This window comes from Sturnira hondurensis, unplaced genomic scaffold (genome assembly GCF_014824575.4).
Source record: "Sturnira hondurensis isolate 20B ecotype Veracruz unplaced genomic scaffold, ASM1482457v3 Scaffold0021795, whole genome shotgun sequence".
Lineage (NCBI taxonomy): Eukaryota > Metazoa > Chordata > Mammalia > Chiroptera > Phyllostomidae > Sturnira > Sturnira hondurensis.
This window is the reverse complement of record NW_028094426.1, coordinates 3,968,999-3,991,247: the sequence shown is the minus strand read 5'-3', so window position 1 is coordinate 3,991,247 and position 22,249 is coordinate 3,968,999. Positions and strand designations below refer to the sequence as shown.

Below are 22,249 nucleotides of genomic sequence, written 5' to 3'. Positions count from 1 at the left end.
ATCTGGTAACCATGTGTGGTGGTGCTAATGAAGACCTTCCTGAGTGAGTTACAATTAGTTCCGACTGCCACGTGCTTTCCTGGGCAGTACCAAAGTCAAAGACAGGGATGGGGGTGAAGGAGAATCAAGAACTCTTTCACGTCACAAAACAGAACTCTCCTCTGCCGTGATACTCACCACCATCACTCCAAAGGAATTTTTGGGAAAAAGGCATCAGCAAATCCTTCAAACTCCCCTCCTTCCTTTTCTCCAAGCAGCAGTTTACCTAGTGTGATTGAATGCGACAGGCCAGCAACAGACCTGATCCTTTGAACAATAGAGAATTGTTCAACAGATGCCATTTTCCCTTTTGGTCCACTGTTACACTCACCTGACAATTTTATCTACTTTAATAAAATAAATCTGGGTGTTTACCTATTTGATGGATTAGAGGGAACTGCGGAAGCAAATGCACTGCATACAATTAAGCTGCTTGAAAACGCAGACTTTTGTTTACCCTAGGCCTCTTCCCCCTTCTCAATCAAGGTACTAATAGAGCTGTTTTAAGTTTCAACAAGGACCATATTAACTGTGGGTCTCCACATGAAACAGAACGCTAAAGCCCAGCATCGCCTGACCATGTAAGTGCACACAGTCTCCCAAATCCTGTTTTACATTTCTGTCTGAAATCACAGTCATTTCTTTCCAATGCTTTTTTTCTGTACCTAGAAAATTATGAGTTCTCAATAAATACTAAGCAATGGCAGCAACAGTCTTTTCGAGAGGATTCTGTGACTCTCAGGGTAGAAAACTTAATAGAATTATTTTTGGCAACTCGTACTTAAACCTCATCTTAGTGACATCAGTTTTTTAAAAATTTTACCAACTTGGGTCTTACTATATGCATTTAGCCAACAAGTGATAACAACCACATTTTCCATTTCAGCCTATCATATAAGCTCATGTATGTACAGTCAGCACACAAACCCCTATGCCTACGAACAGTTCATAAATAAACATTTACAAATAAAAAATTTAAATCACAAAGAAACTGCTTTCCTATATGATCCTTTGAAGGTATTACAATGTGTAAGCATCTCTAAACCAAAGAAACATAGCGATAAAAACAAACAGCATAGAAGAAAGCTATGGGAATAGTTTTTCTTCTTTTAAGGGAAATCAAAACTACATGTACACACCCAGGAGTAGTGACTGCAAATAAAAGGCAATAAGCATATTAGGTTCGAAACATAACGCACAGTCCTTCAACTCATATGGCACTTACATGTAAGTAAGTTATTGATAAAAAAAGAGAGAAACCTCTCCCTCACTACCTATAAATGAGAATATTTTAACTTTACAGAAGTGAAATTTCTACAACTACTTCTGTCTCTGTCTCCCCTCATCGTCCCAAATGTGCCCGTTCCACCGAGCGGTGCCACCACCCCAGACTGGAGGGAGCTTTGCTCTGGGCTGGGCCGTCTCTTTGCTTCCGCCCCTCGGCAGTCGTCCCTCCTAACCGATCCCTGTTCCTCTCAGTAGCGTCAAATTAAAACAAAAACAAAAATCCTCTGCCGATCTTTTGAAAGTTTTTTTTTTAACATGCAGGATAACCTTAGTGAAAGGAAAATGTACACACACACAAACATGCACAAGACACAGTTTTTTTTTCATTGCTTTAACTGCAGTGATGAAAATCTTGACATGTATCAACATTTCCAAATGTCACTAGAATTCTAAAATACAGAATAAGTTAGTTAGAAACACAAACCCTGTATTATAGAAGGACATACTTTTCACCATTATTTTTCTTTATTTTTACAAATAGGAAGTTGACTTTACTAGCAACAACTACAGTTGATGACAACCCCGTGAGTCATTGCCTCCTGGGTCTTAAGGAGGGTAGTTCCATGTCTAAATGATATTTAACGCCATTAAACATTCCAACACTACACTTACTTAACAGCTTTGGGCACTCAAACTCTGCGATGCTTCCAGTGTACCTCACCAAATAATTAAATACTGCGAAGGCACACGGGCGGGGTTAATCTGCAAGTAACGGCCTGGGATTGCTCCAGCGTATCTCTCACTGAGTCCGTCGGTCTATTCACATCCGCCAATCACTTTATGTGTGGGCATCATGTTTTTATCAAAGTGAATTTTATAAGCTGTATAAAAATTCAGCACCCAGTCAGCCGCTCCCCTGTTTTGGTTGACAACTCCTCTTGGCCTTGTGCTGCTAAGCGTTGCCCTGCAACCTGCTTCTGCTGCCGTGGGGAGTCAGACTGCTTCATAAGGTGATTCAAATTCATTTTCATAAACCATAGAGTCCGTGATATATATTAGGATCAGAGAGAGCCCTTCTCGGAATATTTCAGGGGGAGAGCCAGAGGAAAACTGAGAAAAGTAATAAAGTAGTCACGTATTGGATAACAACTTTAAAAGTTACTTAATACTGGTAAACACATAAAAGGATCTGATTTCTTGATAATAAAGGATTCTTTTATTCCAAGTACAGATGTTTAAATTAGCACACACATTCCATTCTTATCTCTCTTAAATTCAGCAGAATAACTGTAAGTCTTTACAAGGCATGTTATCAATGTAAAAGCAATAAAAAAGTCGCCCTCTTGTGAATTACTATATACAGTATTTCACAAGAATGGCATTCACACGTTCCAAATGAACAAGGTTGTCTCTTTAAATTGTAGGCCACTGCCTTCACTGTTCGGTTAGCATTAGTGATGGGGGGGAGGGGTGGGAGAAAACAAACCATTTTTCTATCATCTGAACTCTCTTTGACCCTTGCAAGCTATTCAAGTACGCACTCAGGACAATTCAAATAAATAACTTGAATACACGTGCACAGAGCAGACATAGAGATAGCAAAAGAGTGACTGAACCCTGATGAAGTAGGTAGGCTACTCTCCATAGATGAACCATCTTAGCCTGTGTCTTGGCACTGCCATTGACAGCACAAGTGAAATTCCCATTTATAGAAAGTAACGCCATTTCATGAATTTCATCAATAACTATGTGAATCGGTGCATAAAAACTTACCATGAATCCATGACAGCTAAAAGAGCTCCCTGAGTTAAGAAAAAGAGGGAGCTACCTTGTTCCCATAATAACTTAAAAAAATTAATTCACGATCATAATTATACCAGAGGAGTGTCAAGGAGGCTGGCAAATATAAAATGCAGTGAGAAGTATATAATGAAATATATCATTTAAGTGATATTTAGTTTAAATTTTTCAAAATATTCATCTTAAACTTATTTCTATTCCAAAAGCTAAATATAAAATTTTATGAAAAGATGTTACATCTCATAAATGTGTACTTGTACATATCTATAGCTACAAGAATTATTTATTCATCTCTACTAAAATATTTCCTCAAAATAGAGACTAATGGTGTCTGTCTAGCAATTTCTAACACTATCTCTCCACTTTAATGGTACTACGTGCTATAGTTTTAAACATATGCTTAATGATAGTATTATTGGATCTTCTGCAAACTTTTTTACACAGAACCCTGATAAAAGCAGTAACACAAACTCGACTGGTAAATGCATAAAGAATCATGCATGTCATAAATACTTTCAGGATGCTGTCTAAAGCCAGTCATTTATCTCTTTCCCTCAAAAAAAAAAAAAAGATTCACAAGGAGAAAAAAATAGAAATGAAGATTTAAAATAGGAAAAAAATACTTTGTAAATTTTCTTAATGTTTAGAGAGCTTTAATCATACAGTTTGTAGAAACACAAACAACGTTCTACAAAAATTAACAGAGGAAGATAGATATAAATGAGTCACTGAGTAAACCTTTCTTTCAGCCAGAAACCATGTGGATGTGAAGGTTTCTTCACAGCAAAACAAGTGCCTTGAGTTCCCAGGAAGCTCTGTCAGTGGCAAGGACTTGGAAGTCAGTGGTCCTGAACATTCACCCCACCCAGGCTTCCCTGTTACCTTCTGGAGCAGTGACAATACCAACTCTAGAAACCAACTCAAGAGGGAATTGCTCTGCTGAGATTTTCGGTGATCCACAGCGTAGCATTTCACCAGTCCTACGACGTGTAACTTGGGGAGCTCGACTGTCACATCCAAAAATCCTAACAGAGGCTCTTCCCTTTGTGAAACAAATTAATTACGCAATCAAAGATTGCCACATTCATGAGGCCTGTTGACATAGTTGGGACTTCAACCCTCCACTTTGTTTTGTATTTGTTCAAAAGAGTAAAAAGAGATCCAGGTAGAGCCCAGTATAATTCAAGTAAAGGAAGAAAAAAGGCAAAAAATGTTTTGATTCAGGACCAATGGTAGGAAATTATGTATTTTAGATTTGAAGTCCAAGTAAAAATAATTCAAATTTGTACCATTCAGTCTTGTGTGCTATGTGCTAGAGAATGAAGGAAGATTGGTTTATCCACTATTTCTGAGTCTTCTAAGCTATAATTTTTTCATCAATATTTATAATCCCCCCAGTCCTGTTTACAGATGTGTATCAATAACATCAGCTTCCACTAAGTTGCAGAACTTCCTATGATTTTTATATGGCTATACTAATTAAAAATTATAAACTTTTGTTCTCACAATTAAACTGGCCTTTAAAAGCTATTTTATTTATTATATTTTCTTCTTATTCCTGGCTTCAAAATAAGAAAAATTACCTGCATTTATTGCATAGCCTATCCAATCTAAGTTTTATCAGGAAATAGACTTTAGGAGCTTTCCCCCCTTCTCACATCCCGGGTGGGATAAAATACCATTTTTAATGGTAAACACTCAAGTAAAAAAAGTGAGCAATCATGGAAACTGTGAGTTTTCACAACGCGTGTGAGTCACTGACATCCCGAGAAGTAATGAAGTCTCCCGAAAAATCATAGACATTAAAAAACCCGATAATTTGATGGTTTTTTCCTGTGTCTAAGTATGATTGGCTATGACTAAATAATTTCTCAATTGCTAGACTGAAACAAGCCAAAATAAATAGCTTCTAAAACTAAAGTCTATTGTGTGGTGGTGACTGTTCAAAGTCTCATTGAAGTCAACACTGGATAGGGAATACTGAGATGAGTTCGAAGCAAGAGGCTATTCTTGGATTCATTGATTATAGGGGGGAAAAAACTTGGCAAGACTGCTGCAACTAAAAATGTCAATTAAAAATAGAATATTCTAATTTATATATTAACACGCATGATATGGTTTATATTTAATAGAAAAGATAAAAGATAAACACTTCAGTTAGGTAATGGTCAAATGCTTGCAAGAATGGTAAAATATTTTTCTAGATATAATAATGATGACAGAGTAATCTCACCACTTTCAGGTCAATGAAAATTTTACCTAAATCCCACAATACATACATACTAATTTTCTCTACTCCTTTTAAATCTTGTATGTTTTTTCTACAGACATAAATACAAGGAGGGTAATGTATGAAATATACTTAATTAAAACACCAGAAGAAAATCCATTTATGTAATCAAGAAACTTTTATCAATTGCCAATTCTGTCCAACCTGAAGTAGCCCAGTAGGAAGCTAAACTACAGTGGAAGCAAACACTTGTTTCCTAACCTTGCTCATCTTAATCTTATAGGAACTAGGTAGATATACCATTTTTTTCAACAAAAACTTAATTCAGGCAAACGGGATCACACAGGCAAGTCTCTTGCATCACCCTGGTTCAATTATGTTAGCGATATTTTTCCAGGAAGATAAAATGGTTTCTGTATGTTTGAAACCTACCACTGTGATAACTGTATGGTGGGTGTTTAATACCTAACTATGGATATATTATGAGACAAATCCAACGGACAAGCACATGGGAAAAATTTAGTTCTAAGTATTACTTCTTTACCAGTTGGACTTAGAAAAATAAACAGAAATTAAAGTTCAAAATACTTACAGTCCTAACATTCTCACTGCATGACCTTACACAAATTACTTAGCAATCTTGAATGTTTAATTTCTATACTATAAAATGGCTTGGGATGAAACTTCATCAAGAAAAAAGATAGCATATTTATCAAACATAAATTTCTTGTAAATACTTGCATATGTCAGCAAGAATGTAATTGTAGCAAGATTATTATATTATCATAAGACATAATGTCCCTCGGTTGCTCATAATCTACATGAAGATTTACTGATAACTAAAAAAACACACAATTTTGATGTTTTCCCACATGTATTAAATATTTAACTAAGCTTCAATTTTGCAATACTTATTTATAACTCATTTAACTGTTTGGAATACGCATCATTGAGAAAAATCTTTGTAAATGATACCAAACATTTAATAAATTAAGTATAATTCTAAAGAATATTTCATGATTATCAGTCATGAAAGTATACCAACATTTCTCAAATTAGAAAACCTGGGCATCTAGGAAAACTTTTGTATCTATAACGGAGTCAGAGCTGCAGAACACCAAATATTAATTTTAATTCTCCTGGGGCCCTATAGAAGGGGAGTTTCCCTAGCTTCTGAAGCCTGAAGAGCTTTGGGTATCAGAAGATCCCTGAGTACTTGTTAACTGAGCGACACCTATCTGAGGTACGTGTGCACTTTCAGTCCTTCTATCTTAAACAAAAATAGTATTTGTCAAGATGAGAACACTGAAATGAAAAACTCCAGAGAACTGCTTTCTAGAGATATCAAGAAAACTGTCAAATTCCTGGATTCAGAAGGCAGAGGGAGAAATCAGTTTGGGGCTGAAGAAATGCTGTTGCCACATTTGAAGTTCCTTTGATTAAAGACCGTGTCTCTACCTATCATTTCTATCTTTGTCTATCATCTCTATCTCTATCTATACATAGACATATCACCATAACTACATATGTTAAAGTCCTTAAACCATTCTTATGAATGTATAGCTGAAAGAAAAAGAAAATCACTTCCCAAACTGTTCACGCTGACAGGAGCATAATGGTGAACAAAATGTTGAAAGATCCTTATAAAAATTAAAACACACATAAAACAAATAATGCTGCGCAAGCTCAAGATAGAGCAAGAGGTCGAAGTGAAAATTAGATAACATGCTTAGACAAAAATTTCTGTACTTGGCTATAAAAAAAATAGTCAGTAAATCTTTAAAAATACTACCCCTAAATTTCAGAGAGTCTTGTGATAAATGGGAAAGTAATGAATTTGGGTAAGACTCTCTTTATTCCATATAGTGGTTAATAACAAGTTATCACTGTTGCTTAGAGCTGCATTTCAACATACTACAAACAGCACCATGGTCCTGAACAAGTAACTAAAGTTTTTGTTTAACATCTACCGCGCACAACATACAGTCCTGAGCACTTCACCTGTGTTTTAAAGTGATTGACCCACACTGCATTGAACCCTTTTTAATGTCTTCAAACACCATGAAATCAAGTTAGGGTAGAATTGGAGACAAATAACATTTATTACAAAAATAAGGGACAAAACACAAACACACATAAGGCATGTAAACAAAGAATTAAAATTTTAGGAAGACTTAGCATTATTGTTAGTTCTAATAAATATTCTTTAAGTTTAGCATAATAATATCAGTATGTACCTTTATGATATCATACAGACAAGGCAGTTATAAAGCAATTAAAATGGATAAAACATTATACAATATTATCTTAATTTTGTACTTATTGAATATTTCCTAATATTCACAGTAGAATCTAGAGTTCAATAACACATCAAGTGTGCTATGCTAAAAAAATTTTTTGGAGTATTTTTTGCTGACCAAACTTGTTCTGTTCTGAAGTTGTCTGACTGGACTTTCTCAGCATTTCTATAGATGATGTAATTAAAATGTTCTCCAAATCCATAAAAATTATTTACCCTTTTGAAAATGTATACCTAGTATCAGTTGCTCAATGATAGTCTGCCCCAGTGAATTCTACAGTTAAGTTGCATGTTGTGTAAAAAATTGCTTCCTTTTAACTGTTTTGATCATGATATTTGATTTCATTGGGCATTTCATCATGAAGAAAGGTAAAAAAGTACACGAGTTAAATGTACTTTCCATTGTCATCATTGGCCCATACTGAGAATATTTTAAGTTGGAATTTTATCTTTTACTCATGGAAACAGCATAGTGCTGGAGTTTGTAATTCCTTGTTTGTCAATAATTTCACTTTCTACTTTTGGGAAGCACACAGAACCTTCACCAAATGTGTTTCTCAAAGAATGTGTTATGTAATAATATTTATCAGAGTTTAACCATCACATCCTAAATATGAGTATTAATACAGGAGAAATAGGAACAGACAACCCAATGTTGGATCCCATAAAAACAATGGCGATTGCTCTCCACCAGAGACAGAGCCGACCTTAGGATCACACCATTGCAAACCACCTATAGAAGAGATGAATTGTCTCCACAAATTTTCTGGTCATACACTTCCTGTGGAAAGGAAGTAATTGTTTTTGTTTAAAGGAAACATCCTGGCTTAGATTGAGCAAAAGTCCCATTTTCCACCAACAGAAGACAAAGCAGCAAGGTTCAAAGGTCAATAAATCGAAACATTAGCCACTGTCTATCAGGCACCTGTATGTACAAGTGTGGAGGGCACCAAGAAAAAAATTTCAGAAGGTCTGACTTAATTTTCTCATTTTGTTCGAATACTCTGCATTTGGTATAGGCATAATATATGAACAAATTACTAAATATGTAATAAATGTCAATACCTACCTTTTAAAACAAATTTCAAAGTCTATAAACTGTAACTTTCTGATTCAAAATAAAGCATGGCCCAGCTGAAGCAATCTTCACCTCCACCCACAAACGTTCAATTGGTCTGAGAGCATTTTCCTACTGATTTTATGCAGGAGTTACAGCAAAGGTCCCAGAGTCCACTGTGGGGCGTTGCTCTGTTTTCCATATTCTACCAATGCACAGGTTTCCTCAGACAGTTATACATTGCCCAAAGCAAATCTTTCCTGATCTACATGAGTTTTCTTCTTTGTGAATATGAAGATTTTTATAGAATTAGAAATAAAGATATAAATGTAAGTTATAGTTACCTCTTAAACTTGGGATTACTTTATTACTTTTTAGAAATGGGGGGAGAATATTCTTATCTTCTTATGTCTTTTCTGTTAGGAAAAGTAACAATAAATTTAATTATATAACATTTTAAGTAGAGCAATCCATCATGTATATTGCTTTCAATTTTATCTTATAACGAGGCATATATGCTTCATGAATTAAGGTTAAATGTTAAATTAAATAATCCATCCTAAAAATATGCAAGAAAGTGTTACTAGGCCTTCTATAGTAAACATTCAAATAAACTATCTATGATAGTATTGTTGTTATTTTATATAAGGAATAATTGTCTTTAATAGCACAAGTTGCCTTGGACAATCACCAATTTTCATATTACACATATAAGAGTGCATGGATATGCCTCTTATTTATATATGTGCATGATATATATTCATTGATTCACTTAATAATCAGATACTGAGTACTTTCTACATGCTACATGCTATGACAGGTACTAGAAAACAAAGATGAAAAACATAATGCCCTTACTCAGGAAGCATTCCGAGGACATCTAATAGATATATTAGATATATAATTAGATCTAATTATAGATATATAATTCTGTTACATCTAATAGATAAGTATAATATAATATGTTATGTGCAACAATAGAATTATGCACAGTGTGTATATTTTAAAAGCCAAAATACTTCTACCCTTTCTAATCTAGAAAGGGCAAGGAGGATCACAGAAGACTACAGATTAAGACTTTAACACTTCACCCTGGCAAGTGTGGCTCAGTGGATTGAGTGCTGGTCTGTGAACCAAATGGTAGCTGGTTTGATTTCCAGTCAGGGCACATGCCTGGGTTGCAGGCCAGGTCCCAAGTTGGAGGTGTACAAGAGGCAACTACACATTGGTGTTTCTCTTCTCTATCTCTCTCCCTCCTCCTCTCTCTATAAATAAATAAATAAAGTCTTTTAAAATAGACTTTAATGCCTCTTAGAGATATTCTCTCAATGAGGCATGCTCTTTGTCTGAAGTATGTATGTCCATTGTCATTAAGGAATGAAGTGGGCAAAGGGTATTTCCATCTCCACGATAACTTCAAAATGTTTGATTCAAAAGCTCAAAACAACATTTCATTCTGAGTTAAAAATTTTTCTGACTCTGTCTAAGCATGACTAGTATTCACCATTAAGAATTTTGCTATCTTCTTGACTTGCTACTCCTGCACCTAATTAGACCTAAAATGCATCCTTGATTGACTATGTGTCAGCCAAGAGACCATCCCATCACCCGTCACAGTGCCTAACGTGTAGTATGCACTCAATAATGGGCATTTGTTGAAGGAACAAATGAATGAATGAACTCTCAGTCCCTAACCATCTTGGAAGAGCTCTGGACAAAAGTAAAATGCTCAGCATTGTTAATGAATGTAGCATGCTTTCACTATTTTTTATATATTTCTGGGTCTGGCATACGCATTCAGAAGTCTCATTGTGGTTCTGAAACAAATAATAGATTTGAAAAGAATCTGAGCAGGGCTTGCAAACGACTAACATTTGTAAAATGTCGTGCTAGCATTGTATGGCCATGTATTCAGCAAACCACAGTAATTAAGAGAGAGGTCCCTGGACCCCTGCTGCTTGGGATCCAATGGAGACCATAGCCCGAACTTGCCACTGACTGTTAAGTTCCTTCACCTCTCAATGCCTCAAGCTTTTCAACTATAAAATGAGAGTACAACAATGCCTCCCTCTTAGGGTTGTTTTAAGGATTAGTGGGATTAAATATTTGAAATACCTTTAAACAGCACCTGTAGCTAGCAGGCACCATTGGAATTTGTTTACTAAATCAGCAGTCATTTAAAAGTCAACTTTCTTACAGATGGGGGACGATGATAACCGCTATGTATGTCCGTTGAATTAAATTTGGCAGTTCCTTCCTGTGGCTCTTTTCAAATTTCAGTGTGCAGCCCAGAGATACTGGGAAATCCGTGTGCATGATTTTCGTTCTGAAGCTGACTTGGTCAAAAGTGGTAGGTGGCCTCACAGGTGTGCTTCCGCTTTTATGAAACTCTGGTCTGGGCAGGGGAATCCCTCCCCCAGTTTCAGCCTTTTTCTTAGGATTCCCCACTCATACAATCCAAGCATGTTTTCTGCGGCCAAGTTGTTGCACAGATTCCCCTCTGTTTTATATGTTTTGGTTTATTCCACAGCTATTATGAGTCTGCTGTCACTCTGGCTGTTTTGGTTTTGTTGTCTGTATTGAAAGGAGGCCTGTGGTTGCGTCTATCCCCAGCGTCTGTGTTTCGAGTTGTGCGGTTTGCCCCTCTGTCTCTCATCATGGCTTTTGGCTCGGTCCCTTGACAGGAAATGAGAGATTTATTTTATCTGGCTTGAACTGCATTGTTCCTTCCTGACTACTGGTGTTACTTCACTCTAAATAACATGACTTTGTGCTCACAGTCTGCCCAAGGTCAAAGCCTGAGGGTAATAGACACATTTAAAAGCAGGGGAGGAGAATGAGAGTATAACCAGAGTGGAGGAGTGGGCAAGAATTAAAAAAAAAGGACTGATGCAAAAGTTAAATTTGCAGCAGGTCTGAATTTTCCAGCTTGAAAGGGAATCTGTTCTCAAGAGCTGAAAGGCAAATTCCCCCCAGCCCACCCCTTCCAGATGTTATCAATTTACAGTGACACTCTGAAGAGACCTAGGGCTGGAATTCAAATTTAGTTTTAAAAGAAAGCATGAGTTGTCTGGAAGGAGGGTTTACAAAGCTTATTGATACCTATGATATCATAATTGTAGTGGGTTTTTAATCATTTAAGTTAAAATAATTATTGGAATTCAAATATCCCTCCTTGGCTTGACTCAAGGATAGGGAATTGGGACAGTGCATTCAATTAATAAAGGCAAGTTAATTATTTTAAAAAATAACCTTAGTAAATGATACTCAAATTTGGAACTTAAAGCCATAAAGATTATTTGAGATTTTGTTTGAATTTAAGCATAAGCGAGAGTTTGTCTGAACCGTATCTCCTGACCTATTCATGTTTTTTCTTGCCTTCCTTTTTTTCCCCCTTTAAGGGTGTGAATAAAACTTTCTTGGTTTCTTCAGCTCTCTCTAGAATTTCAAAGGGTCAGCAGGATGACCACCCAACAACATGGCAAAAGAAAACATCTCAGTTTCACTGCTCACGCCGTCAGGCCGATCTGAACCTCCCTGGGATGCTTAAAAAGATCGAGGGACAGAGAACAAACTGGCGCATCTAGACACATATATTTCTTTCTGTTCTTTTAACAGATTTTCATGCCATTTAATAATAGTTTTGCCTCAGGAAAGTGAATGTAATGAAAATGAACTTTAAATGAAGCCAAAAGGATTTAGGTTACAGGTAAGGCCAAATTTTGCATGCAGAAAATCATTTCACGTGGGTATTCCATTCTGGGGGAAGGGTGATGAAATCCTCTTTGCTAATGATCTTTCTACACACATTTCATTATATACAGTAAGTCTGATTTATGCTGTAGTTAGGAGGACATCCCCAATGACATCTTAAAGATTGTGTATGTTTGTGACTTATAACACCTCCTTCAGAGTGCCCTGATCTTTTCCATGGAACTATGTAGACATTCTGTGTTGGACAAGGGTCCAAATTCCACCAATCATAGATTCTTTGTTTCTTCATGTAAATACCTCATCTTGAAACTCTAATTGGAAATTTATTCCTCAGTATCCCTTAAACTTACATGGTATATATCAATTATATCTTAATTAAAAGAAAAATATATTCTTCAGAATCATATTTCCCTCTTATGTCATTTCTTTTTTTAAAATATTTTATTTATTTTATTTTTATACTGAAGGGAAGGGAAGGAGAAAGAAAGGGAGAAAAACGTGTGGTTGTCTCTTGTGTGCCCCCTCCTGGGGACCTAGCTGGCAACCTGGGCATATGCCCTGACTGGGAATCGAACTGGTGACACTTTGAATTGCAGCCCATCACTCAATCATTGAGCCACACCAGCCAGGGCCATGTCAGGTCTTTATGAGATAGATGATGTACATGTGAAGTAACACCCAAATTCTAAGATGTGGTAGACACAACTATATAAGAATTTCAATAAATTCTCATTTTAACACTAAGCTACTGCAATGCTTTCTATATAGCATTTTGTTTTCTGATTATTAAATTCTCAACATAGTCCTACAGAGTAAACAAAATTGTGATTCCTTTCTCCAGGGAGCCTAAATCAGCCAAGAAGCCCCTCACATGAGTACCTACCTCATCCCTACAAGCTTTTCCTTAAGTCCCTCCCTACACCTTGAGTACTCAGAAGCAAAAGCAAAGAATCAAAAGAAAATAGCAATTATCGGAAAGTTACTGTGTAATCATCAGTGTGCTAACTTCTAGCTCCTTGCAAATATATCACCAGGCTCAATGCACACAAACTTCAGACAAAAAACAGTGTTATCTACACTTTACAGATGTCAGAGTGAAATTAAGATGCATTAAGCAATATACCTAAGACCAGAGTTCAAAAGTGGTGAAATTGAGATTCAAATTTAAGTAAGTCTAATTCTAAAACCAATGCCCATTCTCAATTCTAGAATAGGAATTAAAATGTCGAATTACAAAAATTCAGTGTGCTCACAGCCCAACGATGTCCCTCATGTGTGCAAAATAAGGAGTTACAGCTAATACAGTCCTTGTGCTCCTTGACAGGTAAAGCACAGAGCTACCAGCTGACCCAGCCATTCTAGTCCCATAGATGTGCTCCCAAAAGATAAAAATATATATGCACACAAAACCTTGTACCTTGTGGCTATGCACACAAAATATGCATAGCCACCTTCCTATAAAAGGTAGAAAGGTGCCCATCAGATAACAAATGGATAACAAATATGCTATATTCATCCAATGGAATATTACTAAGCAAGGAAAGATGTGGAGTTTTGACACATAGCATGAACTTTAAAAACATTAATGCGAAGTGAAAGAAGCCACAAAAAACCACATATTACATGATTTCACTTAATTTAAATGTCAAGAATAAAAAAATCTACAGAGGCAGAAAATAGGTTAGTTGTTGCCTGTGGCTGTGGGGTTGGGGGAGAAATGAGGAGCATCTATTAGTGAATATAGAATATCTGTCTGGGTGATGAAAATGTCCTAAAATTGATTGCAGTGATATTTGCCTAACTCTGTGAATATACTAACACTAATTTAATTATACATTTAAATGATTGAACTGTATATTCTCTATATATACATATACATTATATCTTCACCTGTTTTTAAAAATTGTTATTGATTTTTTTAGAGAGAGACATCAATTTGTTGTTCCACTCATTTATGCTTTCATTCATTAATTCACAAGAATCAACACTGACCAGGGATTTAACCCACAACCTTATTGTATGAGGACCACACTCTGAGCAACGGAGCTACCGAGCCAAGGCAATAAAGCTCTTACTAAAAAACATGTATTTGTGTAAAACGTTTGCATCTGTGTCATCAAGAAGGAATAGGTAGGGCATCCACTACGGAAAAGAGAAACTACTAGGGAAATCTAGCTAGTGCAACAGAGTGGGGCAGAGAGACATTGTTATCTTTTACCATTTCCCCTACATGTCAGCAAACACTGTTAGTTGGCTGGGTTCAGGTGGTACTCTGCTTCACTGGGAGAATCGGAAAGCTATCCCGCTCTGGCCAAGTACGCTCTGAGGCCAAAGTTTGTTGGAAAAGTCAGAACCACAATCTGGTGGCTTATTTACTCAACGTTAAACAGCTCGTTTGACATTTTTCATCCAAACTGACTAGTGATTTGAGCATTGTGTAGACAACCACAAAGAACAACTGAACAAGTAGGAAAGTCCTATTTTAAAAGTACTTATGCTTTTATTAACACTTAGGGAGTAGAATTCACTGCTTCTACGCAGATTCAGTCTCCCATGTTCCAGTGTGAATTAAGTTCTCCAATTGGTATATTTGTCAGTGTAAGTTGCAGTCCTGCAGCCCATTGTTAGATAACGGGAAAACATCGTATTGGGCAAAGAATCAATAAGCAGTAATCAAATGTCCTACAAGGCTGACCTTCCCCAAGCTTCCACAGAATTTTTTTTTTCTGGGAGAGAATCTCAGAGGTACTAGAGCACAGAATAGCAGGTTTGTGAAGGACCAGCTCTCTGGAGATTAGGACACATTTTATCTTGCTAAATTTGAGATGTTTATACCTTAAAAGTTACTCCATTGAAATTGCTTTCAAATGAAACATCATGGCTACAGTGTTTCTGTTGTGATTGTCGGAGGGAAGTGGAGCCAGTGCAATTTGTCCATGTTTTACAAACCACCATCTGGCAGGAATATGGCAACATGTGAAATCTTCACAGGACTCTTGTTTTTCTCCTATCTGCTGGATAACTAAGGAGATCACCAGACTGCTGGGATGCCTGCCAGATGGTAAGCAGGTATGTTTACGAGTTTAAGATTCTCATTTTCTTTTAGTGCTTTCACACGCTGTGGGCGCAGAGGCAGAAAAGTGAAAGGGAACAAGAACAAGTGAGCGGGTGAGTGAGCGACTGTGCATGGTCCTACCAATGCCTTGGATGTTTCTTGAAATGTGAATTTTCCGAAGTCCACATTGAATCATTTTCTACCCAGTAGAAAAACCACCAGTCATATGGTCCCAGGATTTTTTTAAAATGCTCCATTTTTCATTTTCATACAAATAAACAGGTGTAAGGTTTCTTCGGTCTGGGTGAGTAGGCACGCGTTACTCAGAGGATCGTGAGCACCATCAACAAACATTTGGTGAGCGTATACCCTGGGCATGGTACTCAGCTAGCCATTTCAGCAAAATAAAAGTGAGGGTCTTTTTTTGTTTTGCTCTGATTATTTAAATAGACTAGCAAAGGGAAAGAATATCTACTTAGTAGAGTCATAGTAAAAAACGCTCTAACAATCGAAGATTCGCGTGGCTGAATCTGGGAAGTAGGCAGTCATCATAAGAGTAGCTTCTATGAAAAGAAAAGGGAATCCTGAACAGTTTTGACAGATAATAAATAAATATCACAAAAGAGGTAGTATCTGTTTACACAGAGTGGTGCGGTTCTTTAAAGTTGGGTTTGAATGCCCACTCGGCAATACGCCAGCAATGGGATCTAAGGCGAGTTTCTGGAATTCGGCAAACTTCAGGAAGTTCCACCATAAAAACTGATAACAATTCCACATCCTATTACTGTTGTGAGATTAGAAATATAAATAATGCGAATTGCCAGAAAGACTAAACAGGAGGCCCCCTATTATCTGTGGTTTCGACTCACAGTTTTAGTCCCCTGTGGTCACCTGGAGCCCAAACATGTTAAATGGAAAATTTCAGAAATAAACACTTCATATGTTTTACACTGCACGCCATCACAACTACAGTGATGATGCCTTAAACCAGCCCACCCCATCCCACCCCGGACATGGAGCGCTTCCTTGTCCAGTGCATTCCTGCTGCACAGCCTGTCCACAAAGGGAAAGATGAGTCCAGTACAGTAAGCAATTTTGAGACAGCGAGAGAGACCACATTCATTTGTGTTATAGTATATTGTTATAATTGTTCTATTTTATTATTAGTTATTGTTAACCTGTTACTGTACCTTATTTAGAAATTAAATTTCATCACAGGTGTGTATGTAGAGTTCAATAGTATCTGCAGTTTCAAACTTCCCCTGGGGGTCTTGGAATGGATCCCCCACGGATAAGGGGGGACCACTGTAGTTGTCTGATAAATGAAGCTATTATCATTATTATTGATATGAGCATAATCTAGAGAGGACTACTTCTATGTTAAACCCCTAGATAAAGAAGTTACTCATATGAATTATATAAATATACACTTAGTCTTATAAACTGTATTTATATATTTAGACACAGGTAAGTTTTATATGCAGTTGTATGCTTACAGGCAAAAAATGCACAAATACAGGCATACATGCATAATAGTATATACACTTCACCCAATCACAGGAAACAAAAATAAATATTTTGGCTTAAAGCTCTGTAATCATATTGAGTAAATACTAATAAGAGCTTCACAGTTTTCAGAAGCGATTTTTAGGCAAATGACTGAACCTCGCTGAGCCCTTAGCTATAGAATAGAGAGAATAAAACCTGCTTCATGAGGCTGAATGAAGATTAAGTGTCATTATTTCTATATAACCCATTGCATAATGCTCGTCAGAGAATAAATGTATAAATACATATTTCCTTTCCCTTTAATTAATAATTACCCTACACCTCTAAATTGAATTTATTTTTGCCCATCCTTAACTTCTTCTCTCAATTAAAAAAAAAGATGTCTCTGCTTATTTCTGGCCCTTCCAATTACATTAATTCCATCGCTCCTTCCATCAAAATAACTTTTCTTTTTAATTACATAGTTCCTCTGTCCATTTTTATCAGAAATTCCTTCTTTACTCATTCCTCCTCCTTAGCTGAAAATATACTAAGATATCCCAACAATAACTGTCATAAAGATAAGCTACCAAATGACTAAGAGATAGAAAGCCTAATAGGCCAATGATCATAGAAGAAATTAAAAATTGTTAAAGGTCTGTCTCTAAAAACTTTCAGACACCAGTGGATTTTTTTCTGACCCATGTAATAGATACTTTTATATTGGTACCAATGAAACTAAGTTCAAAGTAACACTTTTTTCTTGTTTAAACAGTCCAAAAACATTGAAATGAGTAAAAGACTCATAGTTCTTTTACAAGGTCAGTACAACTCCGATAACAAGGCATGGCCAACACAGCATAGTGTGTACACACACACACACACACACACACACACACACACACATGTGCCAGGACAGACCAAACTCACTCCAAAAGGAAGAAGCAATATTCTGAAAGGAGACCTCAAGAGTAAGCTAAAGAATGAGGCACCATAACCATACAGCGTTCATTGCAGGATGAAAGGCAGGTTTAGTATAAAGATATATATTGAAGTAATTTTTAACATTTAAAACAGTAGACAAAAGGGAAAAACCCCACAAGCAATTGTTTAAAAGTCTTTGGGGGGGAAAAGTGTCAAGCATTCCAGACTTGTCTAAGTTATGAAGGGAGGAAAACTGCCGTCTATGGGAGTTTGTCGTAAACAGCACTAAAACACCTAGATAATGGGAAAAGAGTCAAATTTTCACAAATGATCCAGGTTTCCTTATTTCTAGCTTCCTTTTCCTCTTACCAACAACCACATTGCCTGCGAGCTAGGTCCTGGTCACAACTTCCTACTCATCTCTTGGGCACGTCCAACCCATTGCAAATGCTTCTGTTCCTATCTTCTTTTGCAGCTCATTTCTTCAAGACACCAAGACTCCACTTCATTTCAAGTCCAGGGGCCTGTTCTCTGGCCCCAGTCTTTTTCCCCTCTCTTTAGCATTCAAACCAGCCCACAAAAACCTCAGTTGTTTGCCTTCCTCGGTTTTAACAGTGCCTCTTGCTTGATTCTCCTGCCTCTTCCGCCTTCCCCAGCCTTCCGCTGCCTCATCTTGTTCTGCTCACTCCTCCTGGAGGATCCCCAGAAATCTACCATCTACCCCATTAAGTGGTGCCTTATCCATGAGGATGGAGATCAAAGTTTAAAAGGAAGTAGCAAACCAGGAAACTATTACTGAACTATTACTAAAACTATACCTAAAGTTGCATCCAATAAAATAACTTATACATGACTTTCAACTTTTCAAGTTGAAAAGTCAACTTTTCTGGACAGACCTCTAATTTAAATTCAAAATACCACTTTACTAATTTTTTATAATCTTGTTTCTTAACCCTTTGACTATTGAATTTGAAGTCAGCTAATGCCACTAGAATCATTAGGATGCACCTGCAATTTAGAGTTCATTAATCATTTATTGAATAACAGTGACATTTGAAACATTGTTTTATTATCGTCCTTTAATATTTAAATTTCAATGATATGTACATACATTGAACTGATTTCAGAATATAAAGCAACAATTTTAAGAAAGTGCTGATGTTTTAATCATTGTAATTCTGAAATAACTTTCTCTAATTTGTAACCAAATAGTAAATGTAAGCAAAAACATCAGAAGGACAATTACATAGGTGTCCCCAAATTCCTCATTAAACAGTCACCAAACTGTCAATAAAAGCTCTTCAGAACACTAGGTCATCTTCCTCCACTCTCTCATCTCCAGATTACTGTCAGATCACTTTCTGCTGCTATGGTCTCCTCCCCCACCTCTGCAAAACTTTACACATCACTTGTAAATAAAACTTCTTTTGATCCTTTACTTCTTTCCTTTCCTCTGATATTTGTACACCTAATGGTGCGTTTTTTTTTTTCAGGTAATTTAAGCAGTCAGTGCTACTGTGCTATCTCTTATTCGATACATATTACTCCCTTAAAGAAAGTATAAATAATAATAATGAAACCACAAACAAAGTAAAATAGGGTGTATTCACTTTACAAAGATATCCTTATCTTTTCACAAAATTGCCTGTGGAATCCCACTGAATAGTGATTTTCTCTAATGCATGAAAAGTGCAAGTCAATTAAATAACATACATTTATATTCAACTTTTCCAAAATTGTATCAGTTTTGCATAGTAAGCTACAATTTGTTCTCATTCAATTGTTGCACCCCATGCTATACGGAATTGAAAATGAGGCACAGCCGGACTAAACAACATGGTTTCTTGACACCAGCTAAGGTAGTTATTCTTCAAAAACAGTGGATTTTAAACTTTCTTTAAGCCATTGAAATAGTTCTTCACTAGAAATCTTACAAGGATACAATTCACAAAAGAAATAAAAGTGGTAGGGTTATATTCCTTCTCCTTCCCTTCACTAACTGACTACAGGGTTCCCTACAGAAAACCAACAGCCTTCTCAGATTGAAAACTATTGTCCTAGACTGTTTTCCACTTCCCACTAAATATCTGGCTACCAAAATCACATTCTGACTACAGAGTCCCAACATGGCCAGTTGGGAGGTCCTTGGGCATTCCCAAGGAGCATGCCTGTTCTTTGTTTAAAATGGTACTCAGCACACAAGAAATGGCCAACAGTGGTAAAAATAATAATTTTTAAAATAACGAATAGATAAATCTCCTTGACACAGGAATGGTTTCCTTTTCCTGTGCCAGTTGCTCTGCCATTGCCAACTCTAACACACACCCCTTCCAGGAGTGGCATTCAGCCATCCTGGCAACCAGAATTAGAGCAAAGAAAATATGAAATTGCTCTTCAAAACATGAGTGGAAAGATAAATGCAAAGCCAAGCGAAAAGTACCCAGATTCAACATGCACATTGTCTCATGTCACATCATAGTAAGACACGTTATGAACCTCAAATGAACATGGATGTGTATCAGCTGTCGAAAGGAGGACAGGTACAATCCTTTCAAGAGGATCAAGCAAGAGAAGACAGACTAGAAGAACAATACAAGTTACCAGCTCAACTGCTGGAGCCCCAGGGGAAGGGACACTGAGTAGGTAAATGTTGAGCGGGAATGGGAGGAATATTTTCTGTTGTACACATTTTAATACTTTTTGAGTTACGAACCATGTGACTATATTCTAGAAAGCAATTTAATAATTTGAATTTTTCAAAAAGTGAGGATAAAAAGATAATACCCGTAGGTCATTCTGAATAACTGTTAGCATAACACTGAACTGTTTGGGTTTGGGGGTAAAATCTGCGACAGGAAAACTTTTCATCCTAAGAATCTAGATTTAGGCCAAACAGCCTCATCAGCCAGGTGTACTTCTTCTCCTCCTTCAGACAGAGGTAAGAAAGAGGCAGTTATTGATTGACGCCAAGGACTCATGTCCCAATTATCAAAGAGAAAGAAAAAGTGGCAAAGGTCCTCAGCAGCCCAGCTAACTCATGGGGGTCTCCACATTACAGGTCAATGGTCCACGGCATTTGGAAAAGAAAAGTCAATGTCTTGCCTCAAATTAAAAATCAGAGAGAGAATTACACAGCTCTCCCTTTGTGACATAAAAGTTGCAAAGATCAAAGATAAATCCTCATTTTACCGCCCCGAATGGCATATGTTCTTCCATACACAGTGTTTCCTGTCTGTAAACCGGGACCATGATGCTTGTTGACTGACAGATCTTGCTCTGAGCATTTAGTCACCAAAAGGGTTCTTTAGAAGAGAATACTGAAATCCTAAGAAAAATATTAAAAAGTAAGATTTCTTTCAAACTAGACATGTTAGCCAAATTTTAGTATCTCAAAACATCTTGACAAACCATTAGATACAAAGAATATTATAAATGAGGAAACAAGTATGAAATACAATGACCCCTCTGAGGCACCATGGTTTATTTAACTGGATGAAAAGGCAACATTTTATTGGTAGATGCCACATTCCTGTGAGCTGATTGAAGGTAGCTGACATTCCACCATGAAGTTTGCATTCCTTTCCAATTAGCTAAACAGGTCAGACTTACCTCTGGGACCAAGAGCCTACAGCACTGTGATTTGAGAGAAAGGAATGGCATAAAATGTTCTTGATCTTTAATCAGTTCTAGGGTCATGCAGCAACATTTTTTAATGTTCTAATGCCACACTTTCCACAACATAGGAGAGTTGTATGCTGAATGCGAGTGTTTTTAGTGTATGGAACAATTTTTCATTTCAAAACTGCACTAATTAGATGCCTAATTGCATATGTTGTTGACATAGTGCTTCCCAAGGGTCAGGCAGATAGACTCACCCCCACTTTTGAGGAGCTCACAGTCAAAGTGCCTTTCGTGTGTCCCCTGCTGGGAACTGGCCTGCAACCCAGGTATATGCCCTGACTGGGAATTGAACCGTGATTCTCTGGTTCGCAGGCCCGCACTCAATCCACTGAGCTACACCAGCCAGGGCTGGATTTTTTAAAAGTAGATCGATATACATGATTGCACTACTTCTCTTTCATTCCACACCCCCCCTTAATCTGTTCAAAGTAGTAGTACCCAGGACAATTCAGCTGTCTCCCATCCCACGAGGTTAAAGGACTTAGGTGCATACTAATGTGATTCATCACTCAGCTGCTTGCACAAACTTTGTGGGCTCCTCCTACTCAAAGGAAAGGGGTCAGACACTGTAAGGAAAGAAAGGCCCTAAAAAAAGAGAAAGTAAATGGGCACTTTGTTCATTTTACAATGCTTTTTTAGTTAGACGAGCTTAAATTTAGAAGAAAAGATAGTCAAAAACAGTGGTACATTTTACTCTGTACATCATACTATCAAAAAGATTTTTTAAAAAAGAGG

General features: G+C 36.9%; 1 protein-coding gene across 3 annotated transcripts in view; it reads right to left on the bottom strand.

Moving 5' to 3' along the window:
* The window catches only part of SOX5 (SRY-box transcription factor 5), a 929,721-nt gene that overhangs the window by 451,592 nt on the left and 455,880 nt on the right, over positions 1-22,249 (bottom strand). Inside the window, exon 1 of one of the 3 annotated variants that reach the window (XM_037033877.1) lies at positions 3,949-4,070. The exons of 1 other annotated variant lie outside the window; for it this stretch is intronic. The gene's annotated coding sequence lies outside the window, so the exon portion shown is untranslated. One more of the 3 variants, XM_037033876.1, reaches the window with a different exon arrangement.